Here is a 14,108-nt window from a genome sequence, read left to right as displayed (position 1 = left end):
CGGTTCTCTGGCTCTAGAGCGGCTCTGCTGACCTGGTTCTATGGCTCTTCAGCAGCTCTGCTGACCTGGTTTTCTGGCTCTAGAGCGGCTCTGCTGACCTGGTTCTCTGGCTCTACAGCAGCTTTGCTGACCTGGTTCTCTGGCTCTAGAGCGGCTATGCTGACCTGTTTCTCTGGCTCTACAGCAGCTTTCCTGACCTGGGTCTCAGGCTCTACAACGGCTCTGCTGACCTGGATCGCGGTCTCTACAACGGCTCTGCTGACTTGGTTCTATGGCCCTAGAGCAGCTCTGCTGACCTGGTTCTCTGGCTCTAGAGCAGCTCTGCTGACCTGGTTCTCCGGCTCTAGAGCAGCTTTGCTGACCTGTTTCTCCGGCTCTAGAGCAGCTTTGCTGACCTGGTTCTCTGGCTCCAGAGCTGCTCTGCTGGCCTGGTTCCCTGGCTCTACAGCAGCTCTGCTAACCTGGGTCTCAGGCTCTACAATGGGTCTGCTGACCTGGTTCTCTGGCTCTACAGAAGCTCTGCTGACCTGGTTCTATGGCTCTATAGCAGCTTGCTGACCAGCTTCTCTGGCTCTACAGCACCTTGATGACCTGCTTCTCTGGCTCTGCAGCAGCTCTGCTGACATCGTTCTCTGGCTCTCCAGCAGCTTTACTGACCTGGTTCTCCGGCTCTAGAGCAGCTTTGCTGACCTGGTTCTCTGACTCTAGAGCGGCTCTGGTGACCTGGTTCTCTGGCTCTAGAGCAGCTCTGCTAACCTGGTTCTCTGCCTTTACAGCTGCTCTGCTGACCTGGTTCTCAGGCTCTAGAGAGGTTCTGCTGACCTGGTTTTCTGGCTCTAGAGCAGCTCTGCTGACCTGGTTCTCTGGCTCTACAATGGCTCTGCTGACAAGGTTCCCAGGCTCTACAGCAGCTTGCTGACCTGGTTCTCTGGCTCTAGAGTGGCTCTGCTGGCCTAGTTCTCTGGCTCTAGAGCAGCTCTACTGACTTGGTTCTCTGGCTCTAGAGCGGCTCTGCTGACATGGTTTTCAGGCTCTACAGCAGCTTGCTGACCTGGTTCTCTGGCTCTAGATTGGCTCTGCTGGCCTGGTTCTTTCGCTCTAGCCTGGATCTGCTGACCTGGTTTTCTGGCTCTACAGCGGCTCTGCTGACCTTGTTCTCTGGAGCAGTTCTGCTGACCGGTTCTCTGGCTCTAGAGCGGCTCTGCTGACCTGGTTCTATGGCTCTTCATTAGCTCTGCTAACCTGGTTCTCTGGCTCTAGAGCGGCTCTGCTGACCTGGTGCTCTGGCTCTAGAGCGGCTCTGCTGACCTGGTTTTCTGGCTCTACAGCAGCTCTGCTGACCTGGTACTCTGTCTCTACAATGGCTCTTCTGACCTGGTTCTCAGGCTCTACAACAGCTTGCTGACCTGGTTCTCTGGCTCTAGATTGGCTCTGCTGGCCTGGTTCTTTGGCTCTAGCCCGGATCTGCTGACCTGGTTTTCTGGCTCTACAGCGGCTCTGCTGACCTTGTTCTCTGGAGCAGCTCTGCTGACTGGTTCTCTGGCTCTAGAGCGGCTCTGCTGACCTGGTTCTATGGCTCTTTATTAGCTCTGCTAACTTGGTTCTCTGGCTCTAGAGCGGCTCTGCTGACCTGGTTCTCTGGCTCTACAGCAGCTCTACTGACCTAGGTCTCAGGCTCTACAATGGCTCGGCTGATCTGGGTCTCGGGCTCTACAACGGCTCTGCTGACTTGGTTCTATGGCTCTACAGCAGCTCTGCTGACCTTGTTCTCTGGCTCTAGAGTAGCTCTGCTGACCTGGTTCTCTGGCTCTAGAGCAGCTCTGCTGACCTGGTTCTCCGGCTCTAGAGCAGCTTTACTGACCTGGTTCTCCGGCTATAGAGCAGCTTTGCTGACCTGGTTCTCTGGCTCTAGAGCGGCTCTGCTGACCTGTTTCTCTGGCTCTACAGCAGCTCTCCTGACCTGGGTCTCAGGCTCTACAACGGCTCTGCTGTCCTGGATCTCGGTCTCTACAACGGCTCTGCTGACTTGGTTCTATGGCTCTAGAGCAGCTCTGCTGACCTGGTTCTCTGGCTCTAGAGCAGCTCTGCTGACCTGGTTCTCTGGCTCTAGAGCAGCTCTGCTGACCTGGTTCTCCGGCTCTAGAGCAGCTTTGCTGACCTGGTTCTCCGGCTCTAGAGCAGGTTTGCTGACCTGGTTCTCCGGCTCCAGAGCGGCTCTGCTGGCCGGGTTCCCTGGCTCTACAGCAGCTCTGCTAACCTGGGTCTCAGGCTCTACAATGAGTCTGCTGACCTGGTTCTCTGGCTCTACAGAAGCTCTGCTGACCTGGTTCTATGGCTCTACAGCAGCTTGCTGACCAGCTTCTCTGGCTCTACAGCACCTTGATGACCTGCTTCTCTGGCTCTGCAGCAGCTCTGCTGACCTCGTTCTCTGGCTCTCCAACACCTCTGCTGACCTGGTTCTAAGACTCTACAGCAGCTCGGCAGACCTGGTTCTCTGGCTCTACAGCAGCTTTGCTGTCCAGGTTCTCTGCGTCTAGAGCGGCTCTGCTGACCTGTTTTTCTGGCTCTACAGCAGCTCTCCTGACCTGGGTCTCAGGCTCTACAACGGCTCTGCTGACCTGGATCTCGGTCTCTACAACGGCTCTGCTGACTTGGTTCTATGGCCTTAGAGCAGCTCTGCTGACCTGGTTCTCTGGCTCTAGAGCAGCTCTGCTGACCTGGTTCTCCGGCTCTAGAGCAGCTTTGCTGACCTGTTTCTCCGGCTCTAGAGCAGCTTTGCTGACCTGGTTCTCTGGCTCCAGAGCTGCTCTGCTGGCCTGGTTCCCTGGCTCTACAGCAGCTCTGCTAACCTGGGTCTCAGGCTCTACAATGGGTCTGCTGACCTGGTTCTCTGGCTCTACAGAAGCTCTGCTGACCTGGTTCTATGGCTCTATAGCAGCTTGCTGACCAGCTTCTCTGGCTCTACAGCACCTTGATGACCTGCTTCTCTGGCTCTGCAGCAGCTCTGCTGACATCGTTCTCTGGCTCTCCAGCAGCTTTACTGACCTGGTTCTCCGGCTCTAGAGCAGCTTTGCTGACCTGGTTCTCTGACTCTAGAGCGGCTCTGGTGACCTGGTTCTCTGGCTCTAGAGCAGCTCTGCTGACCTGGTTCTCTGCCTTTACAGCTGCTCTGCTGACCTGGTTCTCAGGCTCTAGAGAGGTTCTGCTGACCTGGTTTACTGGCTCTACAGCAGGTCTGCTGACCTGGTTCAATGGCTCTAAAATGGCTCTTCTGACCTGGTTCTATGGCTCTACAGCAGCTCTGCTGACCTTGTTCTCTGGCTCTAGTGCAGCTCTGCTGGCCTGGTTCCCTGGATCTACAGCAGCTCTGCTGACCTGGGTCTCAGGCTCTACAATGGGTCTGCTGACCTGGTTCTCTGGCTCTACAGAAGCTCTGCTGACCTGGTTCTATGGCTCTACAGCAGCTTACTGACCAGCTTCTCTGGCTCTACAGCAGCTTGATGACCTGCTTCTCTGGCTCTGCAGCAGCTCTGCTGACCTCGTTCTCTGGCTCTACAGCAGCTTGCTGACCTGGTTCTCTGGCTATACAGCAGCTCTGCGGACCTGGTTTTCTGGCTCTACAGCAGCTCTGCTGACCTGGTTCTCTGGCTCTACAGCAGCTCTGCTGACCTGGTTCTCTGGCTCTACAGCAGCTTGCTTACCTGGTTCTCTGGCTTTACAACACCTCTGCTGACCCGGTTAGCTGACCTGGTTCTCTGGCCCAGTTCTCTGGCTATAGAGCATCTCTGCTCACCTTCTTCTCTGGCTCTACAGCAGCTCTGCTGATCTGCTTCTCTGGCTCTACAGCAGCTCTGCGGACCTGGTTCTCTGGCTCTACAGCAGCTCTGCTGATCTGGTTCTCTAGCTCTACAGCAGCTCTGCTGACCTGGTTCCCTGGGTCTACAGCGCCACTGCTGACCGGTTTCTCTGGCTCTAGAGCAGCTCTGCTGACCTGGTTCTCAGGCTGTAGAACAACTCTGCTGACCTTGTTCTCAGGCTCTACAGCAGCTCTGCTGACCTGCTTCTCTGGGTCTACAACACCTCTGCTGACCTGGTTCTCTGGCCCAGTTCTCTGGCCATAGAGCAGCTCTGCTGACATCGTTCTCCAGCTCTACAGCAGCTCTGCTGACCTGGTGCTCTGGCTCTATAGCAGCTCTGCTGTCCTGGTTCTCTGGCTATACAGCAGCTCTGCTGACCTGGTTCTAAGACTCTACAGCAGCTCGGCAGACAGGCAGACCTGGTTCTCTGACTCTATAGCAGCTTGCTCACCTGGTTCTCTGGGTCTACAACACCTCTGCTGACCTGATTCTCTGGCCCAGTTCTCTGGCCATAGAGCAGCTCTGCTGACATCGTTCTCCAGATCTACAGCAGCTTGCTGACCTGGTTCTCTGGGTCTACAACACCTCTGCTGACCTGGTTCTCTGGCCCAGTTCTCTGGCCATAGAGCAGCTCTGCTGACATCGTTCTCCAGATCTACAGCAGCTCTGCTGACCTGGTGCACTGGCTCTATAGCAGCTCTGCTGACCTGGTTCTCTGGCTATACAGCAGCTCTGCGGACCTGGTTCTCTGGCTCCACAGCAACTCTGCTGACCTGGTTCTCTGCCTTTACAGCAGCTCTGCTGACCAGGTTCTCAGGCTCTATAGCAGCTCTGCTGACCTGGTTCTCTGGCTCTAGAGTGGCTCTGCTGACCTGGTTCTCTGGCTCTAGAACAGCTCTGCTGACCTGGTTCTATGGCTCTAGTGCGGCTCTGCTGACCTGGTTTTCAGGCTCTAGAGTGGCTCTGCTCTCCTGGTTCTCCTGCTCTACAGCAGCTCTGCTGACCTGGTTTTCTGGAGCGGCTCTGCTGACCCGGTTCTCCGGATCTACAGCACTTCTGCTGACCTGGTGCTCTGGCTCTACAACAGCTCTGCTGACCTGGTTCTCTGGCTCTACAGCAGCTCTGCGGACCTGGTTGTCTGGCTCTAGAGCGGATCTGCTGGCCTGGTTCTCTAGAGCGGCTCTGCTGACCTGGTTCTCTGGAGCGGCTCTGCTGTCCCGGTTCTCCGGATCTACAGCACTTCTGCTGACCTGGTGCTCTGGCTCTACAACAGCTCTGCTGACCTGGTTCTCTGGCTCTACAGCAGCTCTGCGGACCTGGTTCTCTGGCTCTACAGCAGCTCTGCTGACCTAGTTCTAAGGTTCTACAGCAGCTCCGCTGACCTGGTTCTCTGGCTCTACAGCAGCCTGCTGACCTGGTTCTCTGGCTCTCCAGCAGCTTTACTGACCTGGTTCTCCGGCTCTAGAGCAGCTTTGCTGACCTGGTTCTCTGACTCTAGATTGGCTCTGCTGGCCTTGTTCTTTCGCTCTAGCCCGGATCTGCTGACCTGGTTTTCTGGCTCTACAGCGGCTCTGCTAACCTTGTTCTCTGGAGCAGCTCTGCTGACCGGTTCTCTGGCTCTAGAGCGGCTCTGCTGACCTGGTTCTATGGCTCTTCAGCGGCTCTGCTGACCTGGTTCTCTGGCTCTAGAGCGGCTCTGCTGACCTGGTTCTCTGGCTCTCCAGCAGCTTTGCTGAACTGGGTCTCAGGCTCTACAACGGCTCTGCTGACCTAGGTCTCGGGCTCTACAACGGCTCTGCTGCCTTGGTTCTATGGCTCTACAGCAGCTCTGCTGACCTGGTTCTCTGGCTCTACAGCAGCTCTGCTGACCTGGTTCTCCGGCTCTAGAGTAGCTTTACTGACCTGGTTCTCCGGCTCTAGAGCAGCTCTGCTGACCTGGTTCGCTGGTTCTAGAGCAACTCTGCTGACCTGGTTCTCCGCCTTTACAGCAGCTCTGCTGACCTTGTTCTCAGGCTCTAGAGAGGCTCTGCTGACCTGGTTTTATGGATCTACAGCAGCTCTGCTGACCTGGTTCTCCGGCACTACAATGGCTCTGCTGACCTGGTTTTATGGCTCTACAGCAGCTTGCTGACCTGGTTCTCTGGCTCTAGAGTGGCTCTCCTGGCCTTGTTCTCTGGCTCTAGAGCGGCTCTGCTGACCTGGTTTTCTGGCTCTATAGCAGCTCTGCTGACCTGGATCTCTGGCTCTACAATGGCTCTGCTGACCTGGTTCTCAGGCTCTACAGCAGCTTGCTGACCTGGTTGGCTGGCTCTACAGCAGCTCCTCTGACCTGGTTCTCTGGCTCCACAGCAGCTCTGCTGACCTGGGTCTCAGGCTTACAACGGGTCTGCTGAATTGGTTCTATGGCTCTACAGCAGCTCTGCTGACCTGGTTCTCTGGCTCTACAGCAGCTCTGCTGACCTGGTTCTCTGGCTCTAGAGGAGCTCTGCTGACCTGGTTCTCTGGCTCTAGAGTAGCTCTGCTGACCTCGTTCTCTGGCTCTAGATTGCCTCTGCTGACCTTGTTCTCTGGAGCAGCTCTGCTGACCTGGTTCTCTGGCTCTGCAGCGGCTCTGCTGACCTGGGTCTCAGGGTCTACAATGGCTCTGCTGATCTGGGTCTCGGGCTCTACAACGGCTCTGCTGACTTGGTTCTATGGCTCTAGAGCAGCTCTGCTGACCTTGTTCTCTGGCTCTAGAGCAGCTCTGCTGACCTGGGTCTCAAGCTCTACAATGGCTCTGCTGACCTGGGTCTCGGTTCTATGGCTCTACAGCAGCTCTGCTGACCTGGTTCTCTGGCTCTAGAGCAGCTCTACTGACCTGGTTTTCTGGCTCTAGAGCAGCTCTGCTTACCTGGTTCTCCGGCTCTAGAGCAGCTTTGCTGACCTGGTTCTCTGGCTCTACAGCAGCTTTGCTGACCTGGTTCTCTGGCTCTACAGCAGCTCTGCTGACCTGGTTCTCTGGCTCTACAGCAGCTCCTCTGACCTGGTTCTCTGGCTCCACAGCAGCTCTGCTGACCTGGTTCTCTGCCTTTACAGCAGCTCTGCTGACCTGGTTCTCAGGCTCTAGAGAGGCTCCGCTGACCTGGTTTTCTGGCTCTACAGCAGCTGTGCTGACCTGGTTCTCCGGCTCTACAATGGCTCTGCTGACCTGGTTCTCTGGAGCGGCACTGCTGACCCGGTTCTCCGGATTTACAGCAGCTCTGCTGACCTGGTGCTCTGGCTCTAGAGCAGCTCTGCTTACCTTGTTCTCCGGCTCTATAGCAGCTTTGCTGACCTGGTTCTCCGGCTCTAGAGCAGCTTTGCTGACCTGGTTCTCAGGCTCGACAATGGCTCTGCTGACCTAGGTCTCGGGCTCTACAACGGCTCTGCTGACTTGGTTCTATGGCTCTACAGCAGCTCTGCTGACCTGGTTCTCTGGCTCTAGAGCAGCTCTGCTGACCTTGTTCTCTGGCTCTAGAGTAGCTTTACTGACCTGGTTCTCCGGCTCTAGAGCAGCTTTGCTGACCTGGTTCTCCGGCTCTAGAGCAGCTTTGCTGACCTAGTTCTCCGGCTCTAGAGCAGCTTTGCTGACCTGGTTCTCTGGCTCCAGAGCTGCTCTGCTGGCCTGGTTCCCTGGCTCTACAGCAGCTCTGCTAACCTGGGTCTCAGGCTCTACAATGGGTCTGCTGACCTGGTTCTCTGGCTCTACAGGAGCTCTGCTGACCTGGTTCTATGGCTCTACAGCAGCTTGCTGACCAGCTTCTCTGGCTCTACAGCACCTTGATGACCTGCTTCTCTGGCTCTGCAGCAGCCCTGCTGACCTCGTTCTCTGGCTCTCCAGCAGCTTTACTGACCTAGTTCTCCGGCTCTAGAGCAGCTTTGCTGACCTGGTTCTCTGACTCTAGATTGGCTCTGCTGGCCTGGTTCTTTCGCTCTAGACCGGATCTGCTGACCTGGTTTTCTGGCTCTACAGCGGCTCTGCTAACCTTGTTCTCTGGAGCAGCTCTGCTGACCGGTTCTCTGGCTCTAGAGCGGCTCTGCTGACCTGGTTCTATGGCTCTTCAGCAGCTCTGCTGACCTGGTTTTCTGGCTCTAGAGCGGCTCTGCTGACCTGGTTCTCTGGCTCTACAGCAGCTTTGCTGACCTGGTTCTCTGGCTCTAGAGCGGCTATGCTGACCTGTTTCTCTGGCTCTACAGCAGCTTTCCTGACCTGGGTCTCAGGCTCTACAACGGCTCTGCTGACCTGGATCGCGGTCTCTACAACGGCTCTGCTGACTTGGTTCTATGGCCCTAGAGCAGCTCTGCTGACCTGGTTCTCTGGCTCTAGAGCAGCTCTGCTGACCTGGTTCTCCGGCTCTAGAGCAGCTTTGCTGACCTGTTTCTCCGGCTCTAGAGCAGCTTTGCTGACCTGGTTCTCTGGCTCCAGAGCTGCTCTGCTGGCCTGGTTCCCTGGCTCTACAGCAGCTCTGCTAACCTGGGTCTCAGGCTCTACAATGGGTCTGCTGACCTGGTTCTCTGGCTCTACAGAAGCTCTGCTGACCTGGTTCTATGGCTCTATAGCAGCTTGCTGACCAGCTTCTCTGGCTCTACAGCACCTTGATGACCTGCTTCTCTGGCTCTGCAGCAGCTCTGCTGACATCGTTCTCTGGCTCTCCAGCAGCTTTACTGACCTGGTTCTCCGGCTCTAGAGCAGCTTTGCTGACCTGGTTCTCTGACTCTAGAGCGGCTCTGGTGACCTGGTTCTCTGGCTCTAGAGCAGCTCTGCTAACCTGGTTCTCTGCCTTTACAGCTGCTCTGCTGACCTGGTTCTCAGGCTCTAGAGAGGTTCTGCTGACCTGGTTTTCTGGCTCTAGAGCAGCTCTGCTGACCTGGTTCTCTGGCTCTACAATGGCTCTGCTGACAAGGTTCCCAGGCTCTACAGCAGCTTGCTGACCTGGTTCTCTGGCTCTAGAGTGGCTCTGCTGGCCTAGTTCTCTGGCTCTAGAGCAGCTCTACTGACTTGGTTCTCTGGCTCTAGAGCGGCTCTGCTGACATGGTTTTCAGGCTCTACAGCAGCTTGCTGACCTGGTTCTCTGGCTCTAGATTGGCTCTGCTGGCCTGGTTCTTTCGCTCTAGCCTGGATCTGCTGACCTGGTTTTCTGGCTCTACAGCGGCTCTGCTGACCTTGTTCTCTGGAGCAGTTCTGCTGACCGGTTCTCTGGCTCTAGAGCGGCTCTGCTGACCTGGTTCTATGGCTCTTCATTAGCTCTGCTAACCTGGTTCTCTGGCTCTAGAGCGGCTCTGCTGACCTGGTGCTCTGGCTCTAGAGCGGCTCTGCTGACCTGGTTTTCTGGCTCTACAGCAGCTCTGCTGACCTGGTACTCTGTCTCTACAATGGCTCTTCTGACCTGGTTCTCAGGCTCTACAACAGCTTGCTGACCTGGTTCTCTGGCTCTAGATTGGCTCTGCTGGCCTGGTTCTTTGGCTCTAGCCCGGATCTGCTGACCTGGTTTTCTGGCTCTACAGCGGCTCTGCTGACCTTGTTCTCTGGAGCAGCTCTGCTGACTGGTTCTCTGGCTCTAGAGCGGCTCTGCTGACCTGGTTCTATGGCTCTTTATTAGCTCTGCTAACTTGGTTCTCTGGCTCTAGAGCGGCTCTGCTGACCTGGTTCTCTGGCTCTACAGCAGCTCTACTGACCTAGGTCTCAGGCTCTACAATGGCTCGGCTGATCTGGGTCTCGGGCTCTACAACGGCTCTGCTGACTTGGTTCTATGGCTCTACAGCAGCTCTGCTGACCTTGTTCTCTGGCTCTAGAGTAGCTCTGCTGACCTGGTTCTCTGGCTCTAGAGCAGCTCTGCTGACCTGGTTCTCCGGCTCTAGAGCAGCTTTACTGACCTGGTTCTCCGGCTATAGAGCAGCTTTGCTGACCTGGTTCTCTGGCTCTAGAGCGGCTCTGCTGACCTGTTTCTCTGGCTCTACAGCAGCTCTCCTGACCTGGGTCTCAGGCTCTACAACGGCTCTGCTGTCCTGGATCTCGGTCTCTACAACGGCTCTGCTGACTTGGTTCTATGGCTCTAGAGCAGCTCTGCTGACCTGGTTCTCTGGCTCTAGAGCAGCTCTGCTGACCTGGTTCTCTGGCTCTAGAGCAGCTCTGCTGACCTGGTTCTCCGGCTCTAGAGCAGCTTTGCTGACCTGGTTCTCCGGCTCTAGAGCAGGTTTGCTGACCTGGTTCTCCGGCTCCAGAGCGGCTCTGCTGGCCGGGTTCCCTGGCTCTACAGCAGCTCTGCTAACCTGGGTCTCAGGCTCTACAATGAGTCTGCTGACCTGGTTCTCTGGCTCTACAGAAGCTCTGCTGACCTGGTTCTATGGCTCTACAGCAGCTTGCTGACCAGCTTCTCTGGCTCTACAGCACCTTGATGACCTGCTTCTCTGGCTCTGCAGCAGCTCTGCTGACCTCGTTCTCTGGCTCTCCAACACCTCTGCTGACCTGGTTCTAAGACTCTACAGCAGCTCGGCAGACCTGGTTCTCTGGCTCTACAGCAGCTTTGCTGTCCAGGTTCTCTGCGTCTAGAGCGGCTCTGCTGACCTGTTTTTCTGGCTCTACAGCAGCTCTCCTGACCTGGGTCTCAGGCTCTACAACGGCTCTGCTGACCTGGATCTCGGTCTCTACAACGGCTCTGCTGACTTGGTTCTATGGCCTTAGAGCAGCTCTGCTGACCTGGTTCTCTGGCTCTAGAGCAGCTCTGCTGACCTGGTTCTCCGGCTCTAGAGCAGCTTTGCTGACCTGTTTCTCCGGCTCTAGAGCAGCTTTGCTGACCTGGTTCTCTGGCTCCAGAGCTGCTCTGCTGGCCTGGTTCCCTGGCTCTACAGCAGCTCTGCTAACCTGGGTCTCAGGCTCTACAATGGGTCTGCTGACCTGGTTCTCTGGCTCTACAGAAGCTCTGCTGACCTGGTTCTATGGCTCTATAGCAGCTTGCTGACCAGCTTCTCTGGCTCTACAGCACCTTGATGACCTGCTTCTCTGGCTCTGCAGCAGCTCTGCTGACATCGTTCTCTGGCTCTCCAGCAGCTTTACTGACCTGGTTCTCCGGCTCTAGAGCAGCTTTGCTGACCTGGTTCTCTGACTCTAGAGCGGCTCTGGTGACCTGGTTCTCTGGCTCTAGAGCAGCTCTGCTGACCTGGTTCTCTGCCTTTACAGCTGCTCTGCTGACCTGGTTCTCAGGCTCTAGAGAGGTTCTGCTGACCTGGTTTACTGGCTCTACAGCAGGTCTGCTGACCTGGTTCTCTGGCTCTACAATGGCTCTGCTGACAAGGTTCCCAGGCTCTACAGCAGCTTGCTGACCTGGTTCTCTGGCTCTAGAGTGGCTCTGCTGGCCTGGTTCTCTGGCTCTAGAGCAGCTCTACTGACCTGGTTCTCTGGCTCTAGAGCGCCTCTGCTGACATGGTTTTTAGGCTCTACAGCAGCTTGCTGATCTGGTTCTCTGGCTCTAGATTGGCTCTGCTGGCCTGGTTCTTTCGCTCTAGCCCGGATCTGCTGACCTGGTTTTCTGGCTCTACAGCGGCTCTGCTGACCTTGTTCTCTGGAGCAGTTCTACTGACCGATTCTCTGGCTCTAGAGCGGCTCTGCTGACCTGGTTCTATGGCTCTTCATTACCTCTGCTAACCTGGTTCTCTGGCTCTAGAGCGGCTCTGCTGACCTGGTTCTCTGGCTCTAGAGTGGCTCTACTGACCTGGTTCTCTGGCTCTAGAGCAGCTCTACTGACCTGGTTCTCTGGCTCTAGAGCGGCTCTATTGACCTGGTTTTCAGGCTCTGGAGCGGCTCTGCTGACCTGGTTTTCTGGCTCTACAGCAGCTCTACTGACCTGGTTCTCTGTCTCTACAATGGCTCTGCTGACCTGGTTCTCAGGCTCTACAGCAGCTTGCTGACCTGGTTCTCTGGCTCTAGATTGGCTCTTCTGGCCTGGTTCTTTCGCTCTTGCCCGGATCTGCTGACCTGGTTTTCTGGCTCTACAGCGGCTCTGCTGACCTTGTTCTCTGGAGCAGCTCTGCTGACTGGTTCTCTAGCTCTAGAGCGGCTCTGCTGACCTGGTTCTATGGCTCTTCATTAGCTCTGCTAACTTGGTTCTCTGGCTCTAGAGCGGCTCTGCTGACCTGGTTCTCTGGCTCTACAGCAGCTCTACTGACCTAGGTCTCAGGCTCTACAATGGCTCTGCTGATCTGGGTCTCGGGCTCTACAACGGCTCTGCTGACTTGGTTCTATGGCTCTACAGCAGCTCTGCTGACCTTGTTCTCTGGCTCTAGAGCAGCTCTGCTGATCTGGTTCTCTGGCTCTAGAGCAGCTCTACTGACCTGGTTCTCCAGCTCTAGAGCAGCTTTACTGACCTGGTTCTCCGGCTATAGAGCAGCTTTGCTGACCTGGTTCTCTGGCTCTAGAGCGGCTCTGCTGGCCTGTTTCTCTGGCTCTACAGCAGCTCTCCTGACCTGGGTCTCAGGCTCTACAACGGCTCTGCTGACCTGGATCTCGGTCTCTACAACGGCTCTGCTGACTTGGTTCTATGGCTCTAGAGCAGCTCTGCTGACCTGGTTCTCTGGCTCTAGAGCAGCTCTGCTGACCTGGTTCTCTGGCTCTAGAGCAGCTCTGCTGACCTGGTTCTCCGGCTCTAGAGCAGCTTGCTGACCTGGTTCTCCGGCTCTAGAGCAGCTTTGCTGACCTGGTTCTCTGGCTCCAGAGCGGCTCTGCTGGCCTGGTTCTCTGGCTCTACAGAAGCTCTGCTGACCTGGTTCTATGGCTCTACAGCAGCTTGCTACCAGCTTCTCTGGCTCTACAGCACCTTGATGACCTGCTTCTCTGGCTCTGCAGCAGCTCTGCTGACCTCGTTCTCTGGCTCTCCAGCACCTCTGCTGACCTGGTTCTCTGTCTCTAGAGCAGCTCTGCTCACCTAGTTCTCAGGCTTTACAACAGCTCTGCTGACCTGGTTCTATGGCTCTAAAATGGCTCTTCTGACCTTGTTCTCTGGCTCTAGTGCGGCTCTGCTGGCCTGGTTCCCTGGATCTACAGCAGCTTTGCTGACCTGGGTCTCAGGCTCTACAATGGGTCTGCTGACCTGGTTCTCTGGCTCTACAGAAGCTCTGCTGACCTGGTTCTATGGCTCTACAGCAGCTTACTGACCAGCTTCTCTGGCTCTACAGCAGCTTGATGGCCTGCTTCTCTGGCTCTGCAGCAGCTCTGCTGACCTCGTTCTCTGGCTCTACAGCAGCTTGCTGACCTGGTTCTCTGGCTATACAGCAGCTCTGCGGACCTGGTTTTCTGGCTCTAGAGCAGCTCTGCTGACCGGGTTCTCTGGCTCTAGAACGGCTCTGCTGACCGGGTTCTCTGGCTCTAGAACGGCTCTGCTGACCTGGTTCTGTGGCTCTACAGCACCTTGATGACCTGCTTCTCTGGCTCTGCAGCAGCTCTGCTGACCTCGTTCTCTGGCTCTCCAGCAGCTCTGCTGACCTGGTTCTAAGGCTCTACAGCAGCACGGCAGACAGGCAGACCTGGTTCTCTGGCTCTACAGCAGCTTGCTGACCTGGTTCTCTGGGTCTACAACACCTCTGCTGACCTGGTTCTCTGGCCCAGTTCTCTGGCCATAGAGCAGCTCTGCTGACATCGTTCTCCAGATCTACAGCAGCTCTGCTGACCTGGTGCTCTGGCTCTATAGCAGCTCTGCTGACCTGGTTCTCTGGCTATACAACAGCTCTGCTGACCTGGTTCTAAGACTCTACAGCAGCTCGGCAGACAGGCAGACCTGGTTCTCTGGCTCTAAAGCAGCTTGCTGACCTGGTTCTCTGGGTCTACAACACCTCTGCTGACCTGGTTCTCTGGCCCAGTTCTCTGGCCATAGAGCAGCTCTGCTGACATCGTTCTCCAGATCTACAGCAGCTTGCTGACCTGGTTCTCTGGGTCTACAACACCTCTGCTGACCTGGTTCTCTGGCCCAGTTCTCTGGCCATAGATCAGCTCTGCTGACATCGTTCTCCAGATCTACAGCAGATTTTGCTGACCTGGTGCTCTGGCTCTATAGCAGTTCTGCTGACCTGGTTCTCTGGCTATACAGCAGCTCTGCAGACCTGGTTCTCTGGCTCCACAGCAACTCTGCTGACCTGGTTCTCTGCCTTTACAGCAGCTTTGCTGACCAGGTTCTCAGGCTCTATAGCAGCTCTGCTGACCTGGTTCTCTGGCTCTAGAGTGGCTCTGCTGACCTGGTTCTCTGG

The sequence above is a fragment of the Triturus cristatus genome, chromosome 1_1 (genome assembly GCF_964204655.1).
Source record: "Triturus cristatus chromosome 1_1, aTriCri1.1, whole genome shotgun sequence".
NCBI classification, from domain to species: Eukaryota; Metazoa; Chordata; class Amphibia; order Caudata; family Salamandridae; genus Triturus; species Triturus cristatus.
The sequence above is the reverse complement of the archived record's forward strand: the minus strand, read 5'-3'. Positions refer to the sequence as shown.